General features: G+C 41.2%; 1 protein-coding gene across 1 annotated transcript in view; it reads left to right on the top strand.

Annotated features, from left to right (window-relative positions):
• The first annotated feature begins 5888 nt into the window (after positions 1 to 5888).
• Positions 5889 to 20436, top strand: part of CDH18 (cadherin 18) — a 947256-nt gene continuing 932708 nt past the window's right edge. The window contains exon 1 of the mRNA XM_063922963.1: positions 5889 to 6503. The gene's annotated coding sequence lies outside the window, so the exon portion shown is untranslated. The remainder of the gene's footprint in view (positions 6504 to 20436) is intronic.

Here is a 20436-nt window from a genome sequence, read left to right as displayed (position 1 = left end):
AGAGCCTAGTGATAGCAGGGGGAGAGTCTGGTGACATGCGAAGGAGCAAAAAAAAAACTAATACAGTACCTCAAATGACACTCCACCCTCAATATGGAGGTTACTAATTATTTGAATGGTGGTGGTGTTCCCTAAGAGTAAAGAATACATCTATACAGAAACAAAACAAAGAAAGGTAAGATTTTTCAAATGGGTCAATCTTTGTCTCAGCAGTCTAGCAAGAGATACAGTATCAAATTAATACTTAACCTTGATTGGTTTTAAATGTAAAATCAATCAAACACACTGACAATATGTGCTACCAGTGAAACAACAAGACATATATAGTGGGAATATGTTCCAAGTCACAACAGAATTTAAACACAAATAAACACATTCACATTTACATACTGTACTGTATATTAAAAAAGGGTCTGGTTATCCCCCACACTGTGGATGGGATTATTTTTCCTTTGAGAAAGCTTATACAAACCTGCATTTCTGCAAGGTGCCTGTGCTATTGCAATGGATAGGCAGCTTGGGTCATCACAGCACTTTCAGGATTCTGTTCCTGATTTGCTGGTGTATTGAAGGAAGAATGAGAGACCATTATTAATGCTAACTATTTGAAATGAAAGACATTACAAGAGTTTTTAGGAAACCACTATTGCTGCAGCCAGTCAGAAATCACAGCTTCTAAAGTTACAATCACCAAAATAATTGCTTGGTTAAGTATCTCAAGATAGTACTGTTATAATCAACCTGAGTGCTGGGTTGTCCCTCTCTGCGCAGTAGAGGGCAAACCTGGCAGCTCCTTTATGTACATTTCACTTTTGGAGGCTTTGTGACAAAGTTTCCATGGTGAAACATGCAAATGAGCCACCAGGTGTACCCTCTTCCTGCGCATAGAGGGACACACCAGCTCTCAGGTTTATTATGTCAGTACTACCTTGAGATACTTAACTGAGCAATTATTATGGTGTTTGTAACTTTAGCAGGTGTGATTACTGCCTGGCTGCAACAATAGCTGGTGGTGCATGTATATCTGTTGAATTGAGGGAGCATATTATGTTGCCTGTTGGAGCTATTTAAAAAAAACTCATGCATGTAATTTTTAGGACCATCTATATACTTGTTATTTTACCAATATAGAGCTTGAGCAGTGTGATATTTTTTAAGTGCATTGTTTAGGTCAAATAGACACTTTTATTATACTGTCACTTTCAGATAAGCAAACTAAAGAGCAATTGCTGCCAGTAACAGTAAGGAATGTGCCATGAAAAATTAACACACTGGTTGAATTAAGTTGTAATAAAATTTAATGACTCAATAATGAATTGTATAAAACTGGATTTTTGAGCGCTTTGTTAAAAAGTAGACACACTCTTACACAGGTGTAGTATGTTATGCCGGCGGTCGGACTCCCGGCGGCCAGCATACCGGTGCCAGAATCCTGACCGCCGGCATACCGACAGTTGGGCGAGCGCAAATCAGCCCCTTGCGGGCTCGCTGCACTCGCCATGCTGCAGGCATGGTGGCACACTACGCATGCCGCACTATCTATTCTTCCTCCTGGGGGGTCGTGGACCCCCAAGAGGTAGAAAAGCTGTCGGTATGCCAGCAGTCAGGATTCCAGAGCTGGTATGCTGGTCGTCAGGAGCCCAGCCGCCGGCAACCTGAAGACCACCCTTTAGGGTATAGCATGTTATGCTGATGGTCGGGCTCCCGGCGGCCAGCATACCGGTGCCGGAATCCTGACCACCAGCATACTGACAGCTGGGCGAGTGCAAATGAGCCCCTTGCGGACTCGCTGTGCTCACCACGCTGCGGGCACGGTGGCGCGCTATGCGTGCCACGTTATCTATTCTCCCTCCAGGGGGGTCGTGGACCCCTAAGACGGAGAAAAGCTGTCGGTAGGCCAGCGGTTGGGATTCCAGGTGTTTTACTTTGTATCCCCTTCTACCAAAGACAGTGGATACTTAGTAATTCTCATAAGCTGTGCTTTGCCACCTGACCAAAAGTAAAATTTAAATGTTTCCTAAAAACTCTGGTAATGTATTTTATTTCCAAGGGTTGGCACTAATAAGGGTCTCTCACTTCTCTATCAATACGCCAGCAAATGAGGAGAAGTAGAATCCGGAAAATGCTGTTATGACCCAGTCTGCCTAGCCATTGCAATAACACATTCCTTTCCAAAAATACGGATGTATATCAGCTTTCTCAAAGAAAAAATATTATTTCTAACCACAGTGTGGGGAATAACCAGTGATTTTTAATATGTGTACATGTCACTGCGTTTGTGTGAATTTATATTTTGCTGTAACCTGGGAAATTATTCCACTGTACCGATGTAGCCATGCTCAGATTTGCCACTGAGCTTCTTATACGCAGCAAAGCTGGCATAGCTAGAGTGCCTGCAACTATGATGCATGCATACATGTACACACACAGGGGCATAGAAATGAAATGGTAGTGTACCTAGTTGGAGCTTGGCATAGTATGTTTTTGTTGTTTCACTGTATCTGTATGTTTTTGTTGTTTCACTGATAGCACATATTTGTCAATGTGTTTGATTGATTTTACATTTAAAACCAGTAAATTTAAGTTTTAATTTGATATTGCATCTCTTTCAAGACTGCTGAGACAAAGAGTGCTCCATTTGAAGAGTGTCACTTTTCTTTGGGGGGTTTTCTGTGTAGACATGTGGAGGGGGTCTGATAGCTCATTAAGGCAATTTGATGGTATTTGGAGGGGATCTGATATAAAGAGCGTCTGATGGAAAGTGGAAAGTGACTGGTGGCAACATATGTTATATGTAAGAGTCATGTTTTAAGGTTTGATGGCATTTAAAAAGCATGTAAGAGGCATTTGGGGAGGTCTCATGGCATGTACAGTAAGAAGCCTGTGGTGAGATCTGACGGTTAAGTTGAAATGGCTAATGGTCATGTAAAGAGGTCTGTTGGGCATGTGGGAAATTGAGGGGCATCAATCAAGCATGCAGAGAGTTCTGATGACATGATGGACTTTGCAACTTGTTTTTTATTAATTTATTTCAGTAGTTCCCTCCAATGTGGATGCTGTAGCAGCACAAAAGAACATGAAGAGTCTTTGCACACAAGACATAGCAGTGTGATATGAGTTTTGCAAGTTATTATTGTAAAATTATTGTTGTCTGGTGGTATAGTCACCTGTTGACAGCAGTGGTAAGGTCTGTGAGACATGTATGGAGCTTGTTTGTGGGTCACTTACCCTTTCCTGTATCCTTGAATAAATATATCTAAGTAGGTGTACTTGTTGGGGGTGGGGTGGGGGAGCATAAGCAGCAGCTTTAAAGAACTATGTCAATGATCATCATCACAGAACTTGTTAACATGACCAATATCCAAGGGCCTAAATCCTGGGCTATTTAAGGAAAATTTGATAGGCACAAACAGTGCATTGTCCCACTGCAAAACCTGCAACCAGTACCAGCATATGGCTGGCTGGTTACTCTATAATCAGGACATTTACAGTGTCAGGATCTGTCATACTGTCATATAGTATGAGCCAATTAAGACAGGGCTGAAAATCAATACAAAAATAATAGAAAATAATAAAAAAAAATATATAAAAAATAATGTAACAGCACACCTGACCACTGCAGCTACAGTGTGAATCCAAGGGTCACACTCAACACCTTGTGAGGGAATTGGAAATTCCTTTGAAGTTAGTTACTTCAAAGCACAGTGCTGAAATCCCTAGGACTACCCAAGGAACACAATGCTACATACTAAAAAAAAAATGGGGCTTCTACCAACACCTGCAAACCGGTAATATATATTGGGGGGGAAATGTAAGTGCTACAGTAATTTCAGTCCCAGCAAGCTTGTAAAAAATTGCTGGTTTTAAAAACACATAATCTACTTGTCTTCAGCAGATGAAAGCAAATGCTTCATAATTAAGCGACATTCCTAGTAGCATTACCAGGAGGAGTGATTTATAAGGCTCATGATTTATAGTCTCAGAGAACATCTGTAAACATATGCTTTTCAATGTGCTGTTCTTATTATTAGTATTATTGCATTTTATTTGTTCTAGCTTGTTATAACTTACCCTATGGCTTGGTGATATCATGTGACTGAGTGTAATTAAGAAGAAGCATACTGTATGGTAACATACAGACCATGGACTGCTATGAGCCACTCCAAACCTGGCTGAGAAGTGATGCATATTTTGACCTTGAAATGATGGACTCTCCTCCTGTGCAGCAACAGTAATGAGTATCCCTGCTCACAATCTGGTTGCACATATTTATGGAATATTGTTGTAAATGAAAAAAAAGACATTGACACTTCTGGCATCCAACAATCACTATGACCTGTACATAGGATTTGTTTTTTCAAGAAGCTACATTTTTTTGCAACAGTAATATGTTCATGAGCACCTGTAACAGGATGAGTGTACATTATACAATATACTGTATATGAACCAGAAATAATACTATACAACAAAAAAAGCTATATTAAACACTATGAATTGGGAACTCCATGATACAGATATTCATGGAGGAAATGACAAACTGTGTTCTCTGTTCCTTCCCTGCCTTGTATTTTAACTAATCATACTGTATAACATTTTCTTAATATAACTCCTTAAATACTAAAATATTACACTAATATTAGCTCTTACCTTTGTTCTCCAATTTTACTGGATGACCATATATTACTGTTTTAAACTGACTTGCTGTCTGATCTGGGTCCCAACACTTTTCCTACAGTATTTCCACATGCTTTTGCTCTGTTTGAAGGTCTTAATATAGCTATTTACATTTCAGACACCCATTGTTTGGAAAAAGCCTGAAATTAATGGTTTTCTTTGTATTGCTGACATAAATGCAAGTCATCCAGCTGTGTTTATTACTAGATCAAATGGAAGTGATGTGACTATTAAAGAAATCTTAAAATAGCACAAAATGTGGTATGTAAAATGTTTGTAATCAAAACACATTGAAAATATAAAACAGGAATGACTACACAGAAAATACATTAAATGTGTCGGTAAATTTGTAATGGAAAGCAAACAATAGCATTTTAAAGAAAAGTCTTAACATACTGAAAGAGTCTAAACAACCATACATGATATATGGCAAAAAAAAAAAACTATAGAAATTGTCATTATCTAGAGGGGCACTACTGCAACTTTTATTGTTCCATATTTAATTACTACAGCATAAATATCTGCACTGTTACATCTGGTACACTTAGTGCTGTACCATTATATATTATCTGCTGCTTTTCCCGTTTAGATGGGCATGGAATATGTATGTACTGAAAACAACATGCCCATGACATGATGAAAGCATCAATGCCCATTTCATTTCCAGGCTCACAACCTAACTGTATCCTATAAAAGTGCTAAAATAGTCACCAAATATCTAATAGTTATGGAAAGAAGTAGTGCTGATATGCAAACCTAATAAAAGATGACATACAGTGTATATATTAGGTACAACGTGTATTGCATGCTGTATAGTGTAGACATGCACATTGCTCATTTCTGTTATTATATTTGCAATGAAAAAAGAAATAATGTACAGTAGTTGTCATTACCTAGCCGATTAATGTAAGCATGTTGGGTAAATTGCACTGTCTGCAACGTGACACTTAATTAGCTTTGCCATTACGTTAGCACACCTTGTTTTTTAATAATGTTTTTTATTGGAAAGCGATTTATAAAGTACGGCACTTGCTGCAAGCAGTCCATCAATTCAGGGTCGAAGGGTAAAAATGAAATTTCTCAGCCCCAATCTTCCGTGCAGTATGGGGCAGCAGGGCACTGATGGATGAGCTACCAGCTGGATGTTTAGCAGTCCGTGATGAACAGGGAGAATATAACAACATATTAGCATCTTGTCACACATGTGCCTCCACCTCCTTACATCTTCTCACACTCGTACACATCCGATTCAGCTGCCCCCTTCCAGCCCTCTCCCACTTATCATTGAGCTCTGTTGTCATTCCACAGGACCTGGAGAGGTTCCCCTGTCCTTCCTGAAATGCTGGGCAGCGACGCATCTGCGCCTGCTGCATAGGTGCTTATACCCTTCTGAAATGCTGGACAGCGACATATCTGCACCTGCTGCATTTCCCAGACAGAGAGGAGGATGTGTGCGGTCACCGGGGTTGCTCAGTGCCTGTAAATCCCAAATCTACACAACGCCAAGGAAAAGAAATAGGGTCTTGGGAGAACAAGCATAAAAGGAAATAAAAGCAAAGAAGAAGAAAGACCGCTAAGAAAGCAGAAGGGAGGAGGAGAAGAAGAAGGAGGCAGGGCAGTGATCAGTAACCAATCGGAACAGCCCCAATGAGCTGCAGCAGCTCGGCAGACAAGCTGAGGGTTTTCGAGTTGCACAGTGCTGGAGTCGCTTTCCTCTCTGAGGACATGAGGGCAGCTGTGCTGTGAGCAGGAAGAAACTCCCTGTTTTCTTCCTAAAAAAAATAAAAAAAAATAAGTTCGTTGACACCAGTTAGGGCAAGACAGCCAAGGTAAGGTTAAAATGAACGGCACTTAATTATTTAAGTATACTGTAGGAGATAGGACTGCAGAGCAGCACTAGCACAGCCTAAGCAGAATCATTTGTAACTGGCAAGATATCACCATTGTATTAACTGTATTCCTATAAGAAATCATCCCGTGTGTAGTGTTTAGTTGTATTCCTGTTACAATTATTATTGCTAGAACAGCGGTTGCTTTGTTGTCTGTGTATGTTTATATTTGTATGTGTACAGTGCTAGATTGTCTAGTGATATAGTGTAAACAGATATGTCATGCAGATCAGAGATCTAAAACTGCTAGACTTGCTTTTTATGCAATTCTATTCTGCTAACAGGAAGGTTGACCAACTAATACAATAAAAGCTGTTGTCTTATATCCGGCTAGGGTTTCAAGCTTGCATTTGTATCTAAAACATGATCATAAGTTTTTGAGGTTTTGTTTTTTCGTAATGAATATAGGAGGCTTTTAGTGGAAAGCAAGCAATATAACCAGTGTGAAATAATACCTTAACAATGGGCAAACTTCAACAATGCACCTTACCTTTTTACCTTGTCAGTACTTGATAAAGATGTGCAGTACAGAGGCAGTATCATAGAGTATTCTGTTTGTTCATACACTGTATCGTTTGTAAAATGTGCTTGGAAGCTCACAGATGGAGTATAAAGAAGAAATGTTTTGGTCCAGATGCAACCCTACACAGTAGGGAAATGTTAACAAGGAAGTACTGCAAATAATCTTAGCTGAATACCAAAGAATACTAACATGCAGTGCCTGAAATGATACTTGACATCAAACATAATCAAGTTGTATGCATTATATATATATACATCATGTGTGATTTTCTTTGCTATAAATTCTACCTGTATATAAGAATAAGTATATTGCTGTAAAGACATTTTTTTTTCACATTACTGGGTGCATAGTTAAAATGTATAGACATTTAGAAATGTATTCACAGGCATCAATGTGTTTTTTTGAACAAGAGCATCAGGGGAATCTTTAAAGCAGGAGGGTTTATTACGTCAAATAGAGCTGTATAATGTCAAACTAACCCACACTTACCTATCCCACACTCAAATTCTACATGGGCTCTATATGAGGGCATATCTCCATTATAGGTAAATATATTATAGGAATATAACAATACTAATATTTTTCAGATATGTATCTGTTTATTGTGATTTGTTATATCAATATTGCAAAAAAAACTTATTAAAAGTAGAAAATGGTTGATTACACTTTATTTGATGACACAACAATATAGGAACATTTTACAACTACAGATAGAAAAAATATATATAGATAGTTAGATATATAGATATATGTTGTAGAAAGATAGATAGATAGATAGATAGATAGATAGATAGATAGATAGATAGATAGATGATAGATAGATAGATAGATAGATAGATAGATAGATAGATAGATAGATAGATGCAGAGTGCTCATACAGTCTTGATCAATAAGAAAAAAAAGGTTTAATATACTGATACTGTACACTTATTTACACATAGGACATATTCTGTCAGTTTGATATAGTCATTATAAAATTTTTTACACATGTCAAAGCTCATGAACTAGCAGCGTACTTATAGCCTTTATAAGAAGGCCGCTATATATTGATATGTAAGAAAGATAGAATTTGTCATGAGATATTTATAGCTAATCATTATACTTAATAAAAATATAGAAACTATCAACTAAGTAATATCAATGAACATATTTTATATGAGGTGGATTGTATTGTCCCTTATATAAAATTAACAAAAAGTAAAATAAATAAATAAAAAAATAAAAAAAATAAAATACACTTATTTATTGATGTTTTTGTGTATGTGTTGATTACAGGTGTTTACAATATGTTCATAGTTTACAAAAATAAGAAAAATTAAATACATTTATAATTTCACAGTGTACCACACATCTTTTTCAGGTATACTATTTACAGTATGCACCAATATAGCTTCACAAGAATAAAAGATAATTTACCAGATGCTTCAGTTATTAGTGAATCATTGTACTATTTTAGCCCAGTTTATTTTAATATTAGTTAAACTCAATTTAATAGCACATTTCATTTCTATATATGGAATACTGCAGTTCTAAAAGAATGTGATGCGTCATATACTTCTCTGCAGGGGCATTTTTAAGAGGATGGGCCCCATGTGCAGACTCTGGGTGGGCCCCTCCTCTTCATGGTGCTGTAGGCTTTGGCTTTCTGTGCTTGTACAGGTCTCCAGAAACATGGCACCCACCATGTTCCTGATACTAAATTCCTACTGCGCATGCGCAGCAAGCATCTTGCCGGCAATTTTTTTTACCGTGGCTGGAGCTCTGACACGGGACGTCGGAATGGTAAATAATAAAACTTGGACGCAATGTGTGTGGTGTCGGCACCCCTGGACCCAAGGGTCTGCGTGCACCATACACATTGCCGCCATTATAGAAACGCCAATGCTCCTCTGTATTATTGTATAACTATTCAGTCACTATCTGGAGCACCACCACTGCCAAAAATGAGTCTGTGACAATACAGTCCACCTGTCAAGGAATAGTGGTTTAATCACTAATAACAACCTAGTACTCAACCAGTGTGGTTTCACAACACTCCCCCCCCCCCCCCCACCAACCTCCCCTGAAGGCAGTCGTACTGTATACAAATCCTAAATAAATAAATTTTTCAACACTTAGGGGTCTAATCAATTGAAGTCGGAACCGCCGTCTAGTCGGAAAGATGGCAGTTTCCGACTTTTTTAGGTTGAATCATGATTCGACCTATTCAATGGGGCTGCCATTTATTGACTTGTCAGCAATCCCATCTTGTTGGAAAGCATGTGAATCAGCAGACTAGCCACGGATCCCCGTGTTTTGTCGGATTTGTGGCCAAACGCGACAGGTTTTAGTCCCGTTTCCAACAATGTCAATCAGACTTTAAAAAAAGTCGGATTGACATTGTCTAAAACAGGCAAAACCAGTCGGATTTGCCTGCAAATTGAATACTGCATTGTTGGATCCTCTCCGTCAGAGAGGATACGACATGCATTGAATAGACCCCTTAATAAGGGTCTGATTCAGAGTTTAACATTTGTCCATTTGCAGAGCATATGCAGTACTTCTGTGTATTTACCATCTTAACAGCATTGTAGGCTTTGGGCAAAGCAATACTTTGGGGCCCCTACTCACTCATTCCCGGTAATAATTGTTAAAAATCATAATTTTCCCCTCCTTCATCCCCAAACTGTCTCTCCACATGCTTCCATACAGTGAATGACTGTCAGCACTGTGAAAGCTCCATCTGTCCACCAATTGGCATGCTGAGTGCCATTCACTGTCTGGCAGCAGGCTGGGAGGCAGGTAGAGAATTGGAGCCTGCCTCCCAAAAGAAGCTCCAGAGGCACCAAATGCCCCTGGTCAAAGTCAACTAAAATAGTTAAGTTGGCCGTGATTTACACACAGGGCCGTATTAACAGCAGTGTAGGCCCCTGGGCACAGCAATGCACTGGGCCCCCTACCCATCCTCCAGTGGTAGGGTTGGGGGGTGCTATCAGCGGTAGCTTTGATGTCCCGCGGGCAGTAGGGGGTGTTCTATCTTCCGCTCAGCATGTAGGACCTGGAGCAGTAATTTCTGCTAATTAGTCCTTTACTGCACACATGGGGCTAAACTGTAGAAGGGGGCATTGGGCTGAATGAATAAGTCCTGGTACAGGACTTCCGGGGTGGTATGGGGTGTTTAATATGTAGGGGAGGGGTGGATAGTGGAGTGGGATTAATATTCATAATTTTCCAGTTGGGGGGGAGGGGGCAGCTTACTTGACTGCAGATATCTCAAGTTCCTGAAAATATATTTCTTAGCTTTGATTGGGATGCAAAACTAGACAGTCCCACCTTTTAGGAGGTACCGGGGACTTGGGGATCAGAGTTCAGGGGCCAGAACAATTCACCAACGAAAATATAAAACTGCATACCAAGCATGTGGAGCTGGAGCAGGGACCAGCTACTTGAAGGCTGATATCTCTGGTTCTGGGCATAGTAGAGACAAGCTGCCAGTGTCCACCGAAAGAAGATAGTCCCAGCTGTAGGATTATACCATCAGAAAAACTCTAAGTCAGACAAAACCCAAGATATCTGGCTGGGAAGAGCAATTAACAGGCTAGGATGGGGACCATTGCTTTCAAGTCGGATATCTCCGGTTCCCCAGGACCGATTTTCAAAAAAGTGGTACTCCTGGAAAGAGTAGACCCTCAGCTATAAGACTAGGGCCCTTATACTCCTGGGGCCTTAGGGCAAGAGCTCATTGAGCCCATACGAAAAGACGGCCCTGTTTACACAGCACATTCTCCATAACGGGTGATGCAGAGTTGGACACATTTCAGTTGTATCTTTTCTTGTGACTCAACGGGAGTAACTGGGCTTAACTGACAGGTAACAACAAAATAGCAGGTTATGCAGAGTTGTTGGGAAGTACAAATACACTTGCCACTAAGGATAGCATTGGTAAGAGAATGCACTGGTGATGTCAAAACAAGACTTTGTATTTTGACAGTCCACTTGCGAAAATGCATACATGTATACACACGTGCATCTCTATATATGGCCAAGTATATGGAAATAGTATTATGTACACAATGTAGGAGCAATTAGGGCCAACTTGTGTTTAACATTGCATCAGCCTCTCATGCTAAGCTTAGTTCAAGCAAAAAAAGCAAGGCCTTGGATAGTTTAGCAATCACCTTAAAGTATTACAGCTTTATTAATTGAATAGTAATATACATTAAAATTCATTTTTATACAATCTAACAATTCTGTAATTTCAGTTAACACAAATTAATAACTAATTACATTAAATGAATGTACAATGAAAACTGCTGACTTGTCAAAATTGAGTTACATTAAACATCAAATAATTTATATTTATGGATTCTGTGCAGTAATCACAAATTCAGCTTTGTGGTTTTATTACTGCAGTGGAATCATTTTCAACATATTTCCAAGTTAGGATATATGATACATACATTAAGAGCTCTTGTGAAAATGTATTTGAGGGTTAACTGTGGAAATAGAGTATTGTTTTTAGATTAAATTCAGTCCAACATTGTGTTGTTTTATCAATGATGAGACATATGCAGTGTCATGTAATGCAAGCAACAATCATTATTTTCTGTTTTTTGTTTTATTTAAATATGTTGTCTATTGCCAACAAGCTGAATCTAAGATAAAAGAGTAGCATAAGCTTAAGAAACATTTTATTTCACTGACCTGTGTTCGTTTTGTTTCTAAGCTGTTGCATTTTTCACACAATATACTGTACAAAGCTTCTCAGATGTCATTAAAGGTGATCTCTAATGTCTCACTTCCTCTTTTCAGCCCTCTATTCCATCCATGTAACAGGAACTTGGTGTTGCAATCAATGATTACACTTGCTTGTGCTTCATTTTGAATGTATTTTTCCTGGGATTTGAATTATCTAGTCTTTTTCTAGCCAACACCTCTTGACAGAGACATTTATATTTGTACATTGCTGTGTTGTGAACCTAGAACATCATAAGAACTTAAGCACTGGTGTGGGTAACTATAGACATTAACATTTCTATAATGCATGCAAAGTGTGCAGTGCCCATGAGGCTCTGAATCCAGGGGTGCCCACATCACACATACTGCACCCATGTTTATTCACTTACCTTTCTGGAGTCCCGTGTCGGAGCTACATTCACAGTAAAATAAAACACACCAGCAAAATGGCTGATGCGCATGTACAGTAGGGTTTTAGTTTCCGGAATATGGCGGGCACCATATTTCCAAAGAACTGCACCTTGAAGAGGAGTTGGCGCACCCAGAGTCTGCACATGGGCCCCCTTGTCTGACAAAACACCTCTGACTACATAATGTACAGTTATCCTCAAATACTCCATATTTTGAGTCTAAACAATGCCATACATCTTGCCAAACACTTTTGTTTACAAAATACTGTATGTTTGTTATTTGCATTGCTATTGGAAACAAATTACAATGCACACATGTCGAGGACAGTGGCACTGCCATTGTGTGCAGCTGCTGTGTGCTAACCCATTGCCATCATGGCTTCACGGGAATGTCCCGATGGCAAGTCATGCCCCCATTTTTGTGAATGTGGGGGCATGGCCATCGCTCTGTGAGCTGCTAACCATGCCCCCAGTCATTCTGTCTCTGATGCAGGGCTGACTCCACCATTAGGCAGCTTTAGTTGGCTGCCTAAGTGCGTCGCTTCTCACTTAATTCATCTAGAAAAAAAATGAAGGCTGTTTCTGTATGTGGTCTCATCCTTTTACGCTGTGCTGGCTGCTGTGGGTCTAATCAGATGAAGACCCAAATATCAGGCTGTACCACATAGTGTCTCAGTGCTTGCTCCTTGCTGACATGTGTAACATCAAGTCATGCGAAGGCACATGGGAGGTGGGTGTAACTATGGTTCCCAAGGGGCACCACACGGCCACTCCTCATAGCCCTGGTGCACCTCCTCTATGCCCCTGGAACTCAGCTCTCCAGCAGCAAGCAGCATACGACTACTTATCTGTATTTGTTGTTATGCTGCTTCTTCCACCTGTAAGAGCAACCATGTCAATTACGAGAGAAAACAAGATAGCAACTTTTAGGTAAGTAACCCATGAGGGTTCCTGTTGGACCACAGACAGTACAGACCTTACAACCCGATGGGTGGTTTGCACTTGTAAACACCATAATAGGGAAAACACAGGCACTGGGGCACAATACAGCACATATGGAGAAGGGGGGTCAGTAATGAACTTACAGATGGGAGGATGGAACACAATAATGAGCATATAGTATAACGGCACTCAGCAAAAATATGACATTTTCCTCAGTGTCCTATACAATTCCTAACATGACAGCTAGATTGTATACAGTACATTGGCAGAGAGATGGTCTTCACTCAAGATTTTGAAGTGAAAGTAGATTGTGAACAAAGTCACAAAATGTTGTGACTTTGTTTACAATATACTTTTTCACTTTAAAAGTCCTTGGGTGGTATTCAAAGCTTTCCACCCCCTTCCCAACCCGGTTCTGTTTCTGCTGACGGGTGTGGTATAATCATTTCAGCTCACTGACACAGGGTAGTAAGGTACCCAACCCTTTATGCAGCTAAATCTGATTACTATGGGTGAGATATGCGTGATAACGGGGATTATTTTAGAAAGGTTGAGCATCATAGAACATTTGAATACCGCCTCTTGAGTGTTGTCTCTTTTCTCTGTATAGGTATAATTCACCCCAGCCCACCTAGTAGCCACCTGGATCTCCCCTCCGAGATGTGGTGGTGGTGAGCTTTGCAGGTTAGGGGGCATTAGGCTGAAGCTTTGCCTAGGGTGCAGGGAGACCTTGCACTGGCCCCACTCTGATGAAAAGATGCTGTGCACAGTATCTATTCACCGCTGCTCTGCTAAGCAAAGCAGAGTAACAGAAGCCTCCCAACTGCTCCCCAAACCACAACCCACCATGGGACATTGTGTGCAACTGCTGTGTGCTAACCCATACCTCCCAAGATTGCCATCAGGGCTTCATGGGAATGTCCCCACGGTAAGCCATGCCCCCATTTTTGTGAATGTGAGGGCATGGCCAGCGCTCCGTGAACTGCTGGCCATGCCCCCAGTCCTTCTATCTCTGATGCAGGGCCGACTCTACCATTAGGCAGCTTTAGGCGGCTGCCTAGGGGCGTCGCTACTGGAGGGCGTCACTTAATTCATCTAGAAAACAATGAAGGCTGTCTCTGTATGTGGTCTCCTCCATTTATGCTGCGTTGGATGCTGTGGGTCTAATCAGGTGAGGCCCCTGCTATCAGGCTGTACCACATAGTGTCTCAGTGCTTCCTCCATACTGACATATGTAACATCAAGTCATGCGAAGGCACATAGGAGACGGGTGTAACTATGGTTCCTGAGGGGCACCACACGGCCACTCCTCATAGCCCTGATGCACCTCTGCTAGGCCCCTGGAACTCAGCTCTCCAGCAGCAAGCAGCATATGACTACTTATCTGTATTTGTTGTAATGCTGCTTCTTCCACCTGTAAGAGCAACCATGTCAATTACAAGAGAAAACAAGATAGCAACTTTTAGGTAAGTAACCCATGGGGGTTTCTTTTGGATCACAGACAATATAGATCTTAAAACCCGATTGGTGGTTTGCACTTGTAAACACCATAATAGGGAAAACACAGGCACTGGGGCACAATACAGCACATATGGAGAAGGGGGGTCAGTATTGAACTTACAGATGGGAGGATGGAACACAATAATGAGCATACAGTATAATGGCACTCAGCAAAAATATGAAATTTTCCTCAGTGTCCTATACAATTCCTAACATGACAGCTAGATTGTATACAGTACATTGGCAGAGAGATGGTCTTCACTCAAGATTTTTAAGTGAAAGTAGATTGTGAACAAAGTCACAAAATTTTGTGACTTTGTTTACAATATACTTTTTAACTTTAACAGTCCTGGGGGGTAATTCCAAGTTGATCGCTGCAGGATTTTTGTTAGCAGTTGGGCAAAACCATGTGGACTGCAGGGGAGGCAGATATAACATGTTTAGAGAGAGTTAGATTTGGGTGTGGTGTGTTCAATCTGCAATCTAATTTGCAGTGTAAAAATAAAGCAGCCAGTATTTACTCTGCACAGAAATAAAATAACCCACCCAAATCTAACTCTCTCTGCAAATGTTATATCTGCCTCCCCTGCAGTGCACATGGTTTTGCCCAACTGCTAACAAAAATCCTGCTGCGATCAACTTGGAATTACCCCCCTTGGGTGGTATTCAAAACGTTCCACCCCCTTCCACACCCGTTCTGTTTCTGCTGATGGGTGTGGTATAATCATTTCAGCTCACTGCCCTCATGGCAGTAAGGCGCCCAAACTTTTATACAACTAAACCTGATTACTATGGGAGTGATATGCATGATAACAGGAATCTTTTTAGAAAGGAGATTGACTATGATATAACATTTGAATACCGCCTCTTACATGTTGTCCCTTTTCTCTGTATATATATAATTCACCCCAGCCCACCTAGTAGCCACCTGGATCTCCCCTCTGAATATGTGGTGGTGGTGGGCTTTGCAGGTTAGGGGGCATTAGGCTGAATCTTTGCCTAGGGTGCAGGGAGACCTTGCACCGGCCCTGCTCTGATGAAAAGATGCTGTGCGCAGCATCTATTCACCGCTGCTCTGCTAAGCAAAGCAGAGTAACAGGAGCCTCCCAACTGCTCCCCAAACCACAACCCACCATGGGACACTGCGGCCCGTTGGTGGGACGGTTGAACAGTCCCAAAAAGCTGGACTGTCCCGTGAAAATTTGGACAGTTGGAAGGTATGCTAAACTGTATGCTAACCTGTAAAAACTCAAAAAAAAGATAGAGGTCACATATGAGTGAAAAGATGTAATCATTTTTTTGTTGGATTGTATATACCAGAATAAATTTAAATAATGTACAAGAAATACAGGACTGGCTATAACTCCAGTATTTGTGATGGGGTGAAATCTCTTAGAGAAAAGCTACTCTGTATTAATGAATGCTGAATAATATAACATTAAAAAAAATGTTTTCCTGTAAGCAAAAATTTTCAGGCTCCATGAGGAAGACATATATAATTCTACTAAATATCTGTCTTGGACATGTGGTGTAAGAGCTAGACTGTGGCATGAGTATGTCCCTACCTACACTCCAGTGACATGCCATGATGTAAGTCAGGTGAGGCACAGCCTTTCCTGTCATTCTCCAGGATTAGCCAGAGTTTTGACTATATGAAGCATGTGAAAAATACGAAGATTATATTATAAATACATTCTCTTTATTATCTAATCATTTTTATAGTACAGGATCTAAAAAAATCACTTGTACTGTAACATAAGTATTGTAAAATAGATAACAAGTCAGTATAGTTATGCTGCATTTGTTCTCAGGGCTTATTACTGTACAGTATATCACATGACACAATAACCTGTAAAGTATATTAGCAATTATGTAAGCAAAGGGGGTAATTCCAAGTTGATCGCAGCTGGAATTTTTTTTAGCAGTTGGGCAAAACCATGTGCACTGCAGGGGAGGCAGATATAACATGTGCAGAAAGAGTTAGATTTGGGTGGGTTATTTTTTTTTGTGCAGGGTAAATACTGGCTGCTTTATTTTTACACTGCAAATTAGATTGCAGATTGAACACACCACACCCAAATCTAACTCTCTCTCTGCATATGTTATATCTGCCTCCCCTGCAGTGCACATGGTTTTGCCCAACTGCTAAAAAAATTTCCTGCTGCGATCAACTTGGAATTACCCCCAAAAGGCAGTTTACTGTTGCTGACATTAGTGAACCTTTTTTAACACAAATGAAATTTTTGGTTTGGTTGGGGAAGCCATTACTCATCTAATACTAGGCAGACCATAAAATGTGCTTTCATTAAGACAAAAGGCTAGATGTTATAGCTGTCCGATTTCAGATGTTTTTTGAAGAGGCAATCTTTTACATAGCAAAACCATGCCTTGTAAATGACTGCTGGCATCCCACACCTCCAGCAATCTCGGGTGCTATTACATCTCACCTAAGTATGGGCAGAGTTGCTGAGAGAGGGGGGGTTTAAATTACCTGGGCCCAGGTCTGAAGGAGAGGCCCAGTGGGGGGCCCAGGCCTATGCCTTTTTTGGTTAGGCCATGCCCCCTAAAAAGTACCTGGGCCCAGCCAGGCTCTCTACTACCCTAGCTGGGAGGCATGCCATGCTCCTCTGAGAGGGTGCTTCTCATGTGCTAGACACGCCCCTAAGAGGTGTTGACATGCCCCACATGCTGTGGTCACACCTCCTCTGGTATTCACGGGGGGACCCAGAAAGTTGTTGAACCGAGGCCCAGGAATTTTCTTGGCAGCCCTGAGTATGGGACATTAATGATGGCAGTTATTTAAGAAAGCATAGTTTAGGGTCAGAAAAATATAATTGGGGGATTGTCCACGACACCCATAGAGTGGGAATAGATCCTGTGGCAAGTGCAGCGAGCCACCGGTGCTGTCGGGATACTGACAGCTGGCATCCCATCTGCCAGGAATACATATGTATTCCTGTTCACACAACTGAGCAATTATCAGTAGAATACGCATGCGACGCAATCGCATTGTGCACGTGCCAAAGTACCACTGTCGGTGAGTATTTAAATGCAGAGTTATGTACTGGAAAGGTCCATTTGGGGTAGTTAATGGGGAGTGGTGGTAAAAATGCAGGAGTGTCACTGCTATTTCTGCCATCTGCTGTGATCATACTGTATATTTATAGAAGGTACCAGCATTGTTACTGCTACGGCCAGTCTGTGTGACAAGAGACTAACTCAAAGAGTTGATGTTTCTCGTTATTGCAATGCTGCTGCATATGTGTACGCAGCTACTGAGGAATTCGTGATGGCTCCAATTGGGGCAACTATTATTTTGTGGGCGGCAGATTCACTTTCGATAATTAGCAATTCCGTAGTCTGAAAAAACGCAGCTGAGTAGACATGTGCATACAAACATGAATTCAGTCCTAATTTTGCTTGTAAAAACATACAGAGTATTATAATAATAATAATTTTATTTATATAGCGCTCTTTCTCCAACAGTACTCAAGGCGTTTTACAGAAATCAAAAACAATACACATAATACAGAAGATTTAAGTAATACAGCAATAGATAAACAACACAGACATAAAAGAAAACCTTGAGCACACAGAAAGCATAACACATGATTGGTGTAGGCATTTTGGGTAATAACTTCCAAGGGTTGTGTATTCAACCCTCACAAGGTACCAGGTGTGGCAGCCATCTCGGGAGCACTGCGTAGGATTACCCAGGGTGGAATAGTCCACCCCTACAAGAGATAACACATAATGGGGAGATTGCAGAGTCCTAAAGTTCAGAGTAGGGTTCCAATAAAATCATCAGGTCCATGTATTTTTTATCGCATCCACAAGTGCACCAGATGTTGGGCGCACTACGAAGGTTACACTGTGGAAAATGAGCAATACAAGGGACAAATGCATGTATGGGAAAACTGAGTTGTGTAGTAGTATGCTATACCCTGCATGGCAAGATCCAAATGAAGCACACCCTTGCCCACAGAGGGACCATCCGAGGCAGCCATCTAGGGCACACTGCGTAGGTTGCTGCTGGCACGGTGTGCAATCAGTGGAGGTAAACATTAAAAGGAATAATAAACAGTGGGCTGTAAGTGTGCTGTAAGAAGAAAAAGAAGAGAAAAACACATTTGCATGAACTAATGGATGGAGGAAAACTGTAAAAACATTATTTTGAGAAAATGATAAATGTCCTGGTCTCGTGGGAGCAGTGCGAGTGGGTGTGAGAATGTGGGGAGCACACTAATGTCCAATGGGCCTGGTCCTGATGCTCACCCCCATTAGTTTACTGCTGCTTAGCTTGAGGGGTAGGCCCAGGGTCAGTTTGATGTTCTCGAATGGAGGGGTAGTAGGCATTGGTCGTGATGTTCTCATGGCAGAGGTGAGGAGAGTCCACATAATGATCCTGAGTTTCAGTGTTTGTGAAATTAGTTTAATTAGAAATTCTAGCGTAGTCCAAAGTCCAAATCAAGTTCAAACTCCAGTTCTAGCTTCATCCTTAAAATACATCCTTAACAAATGCATACTTCACAAATGCTTGCAGACCAAGTCTTGACTGCAAGCCTTGATGATATTGCTACGAAATGCTACAACTATGGGGCTAATTCAGACTGGATCGCTGCAGCGGCAGCGATAGCAGTCTGAATCTTTTTGTCGAGTGTGCACACGCAGCTTCCGCACTGCACGTGCACATCCCAGGAGCAAAGTGAGATGCTATGAGCTTCTCTGGGCAGCAATCGCCTCTGCCTGATTGACAAGCAGAGGTGGTCGCGGGGGCGGGGGGGGGGTGCCAACATTGCTAGAATGCCATTGTTGGGGTGTGGTCCGGACAACGGAGGCATGTCCGGACCATTGGGTGTGCGGGCCGCGCAGCTGTGTGAAGTCACACGCAGCCGCTGCGACCCGTGACGCAGTCAGTAGCTCTCTGCCAGTGCGCAGGAGCTGTTCAGGCAGGGAGCTACTTGTCAGGTACAAAAGCAACGCTGCTGTGTGCTGTTTTTGTACCTGGGCACGGGGGTAGGGCCAGACATGCGGGGCGGACTATACTTGTGCGTATCCCCCCACATGTCTGAGTAACTGATCGTAGATGTGCTAAATTTAGCACATCTATGATCAACTCAGAATTACCCCCTATATCAGCTGGCAAAGGGGGAGGTGTGCAATTATAATTTCAGCTAAGGGGATTTTGCATTGAAGACAGATCACAGACATTTGCAGACAAACTTTGTTTGGATGCGAAATGTGTAGCCAGAGAGAGATGATAAAATCAGATATAAAAGCATGAGGATGTTTTTTTTGTTTTTTTTTTACCTGTGAAGAAAGAGGAGATGAGTTTCAGTTCCGGTTCTAACTGCAGTGTCTAATTGCAGACACATATGTAACAAAGCAAGCTATATGTACAATATTTAAAATTTCATTAAATTGGCAATGATGCCATTGATGTGATTCAAAGAAAAGTTAAGCAAATTGTCATGATCCAGGCTATTTAAAGTAGGAATAGGCCTGTTAATATCAATGTATGTGATATCAAGATATCTTATTGCTGTATCAATGTATTCTGTATTGAGACAGATGTCTGTGGATGGAACCTGGGGTGAGAGTTAATTGCCTTATAGTGTTTACTCAAACACATCAGGGGTACAGAAATAGTAAACAATTCAAAGGTTGTGCTATATGGATAGGTAACAAGCTTCAATGCTCTTCCTGAGCTTATCTGTATATTGTGGCAATTAACATTGCAAAGGAACAGCATTTCAGAGGCCAGGGTCAGGCCTGGCTTGGG

Source organism: Pseudophryne corroboree, chromosome 5 (assembly GCF_028390025.1).
Source record: "Pseudophryne corroboree isolate aPseCor3 chromosome 5, aPseCor3.hap2, whole genome shotgun sequence".
NCBI classification, from domain to species: Eukaryota; Metazoa; Chordata; class Amphibia; order Anura; family Myobatrachidae; genus Pseudophryne; species Pseudophryne corroboree.
The sequence above is the reverse complement of the archived record's forward strand: the minus strand, read 5'-3'. Positions and strand labels throughout refer to the sequence as shown.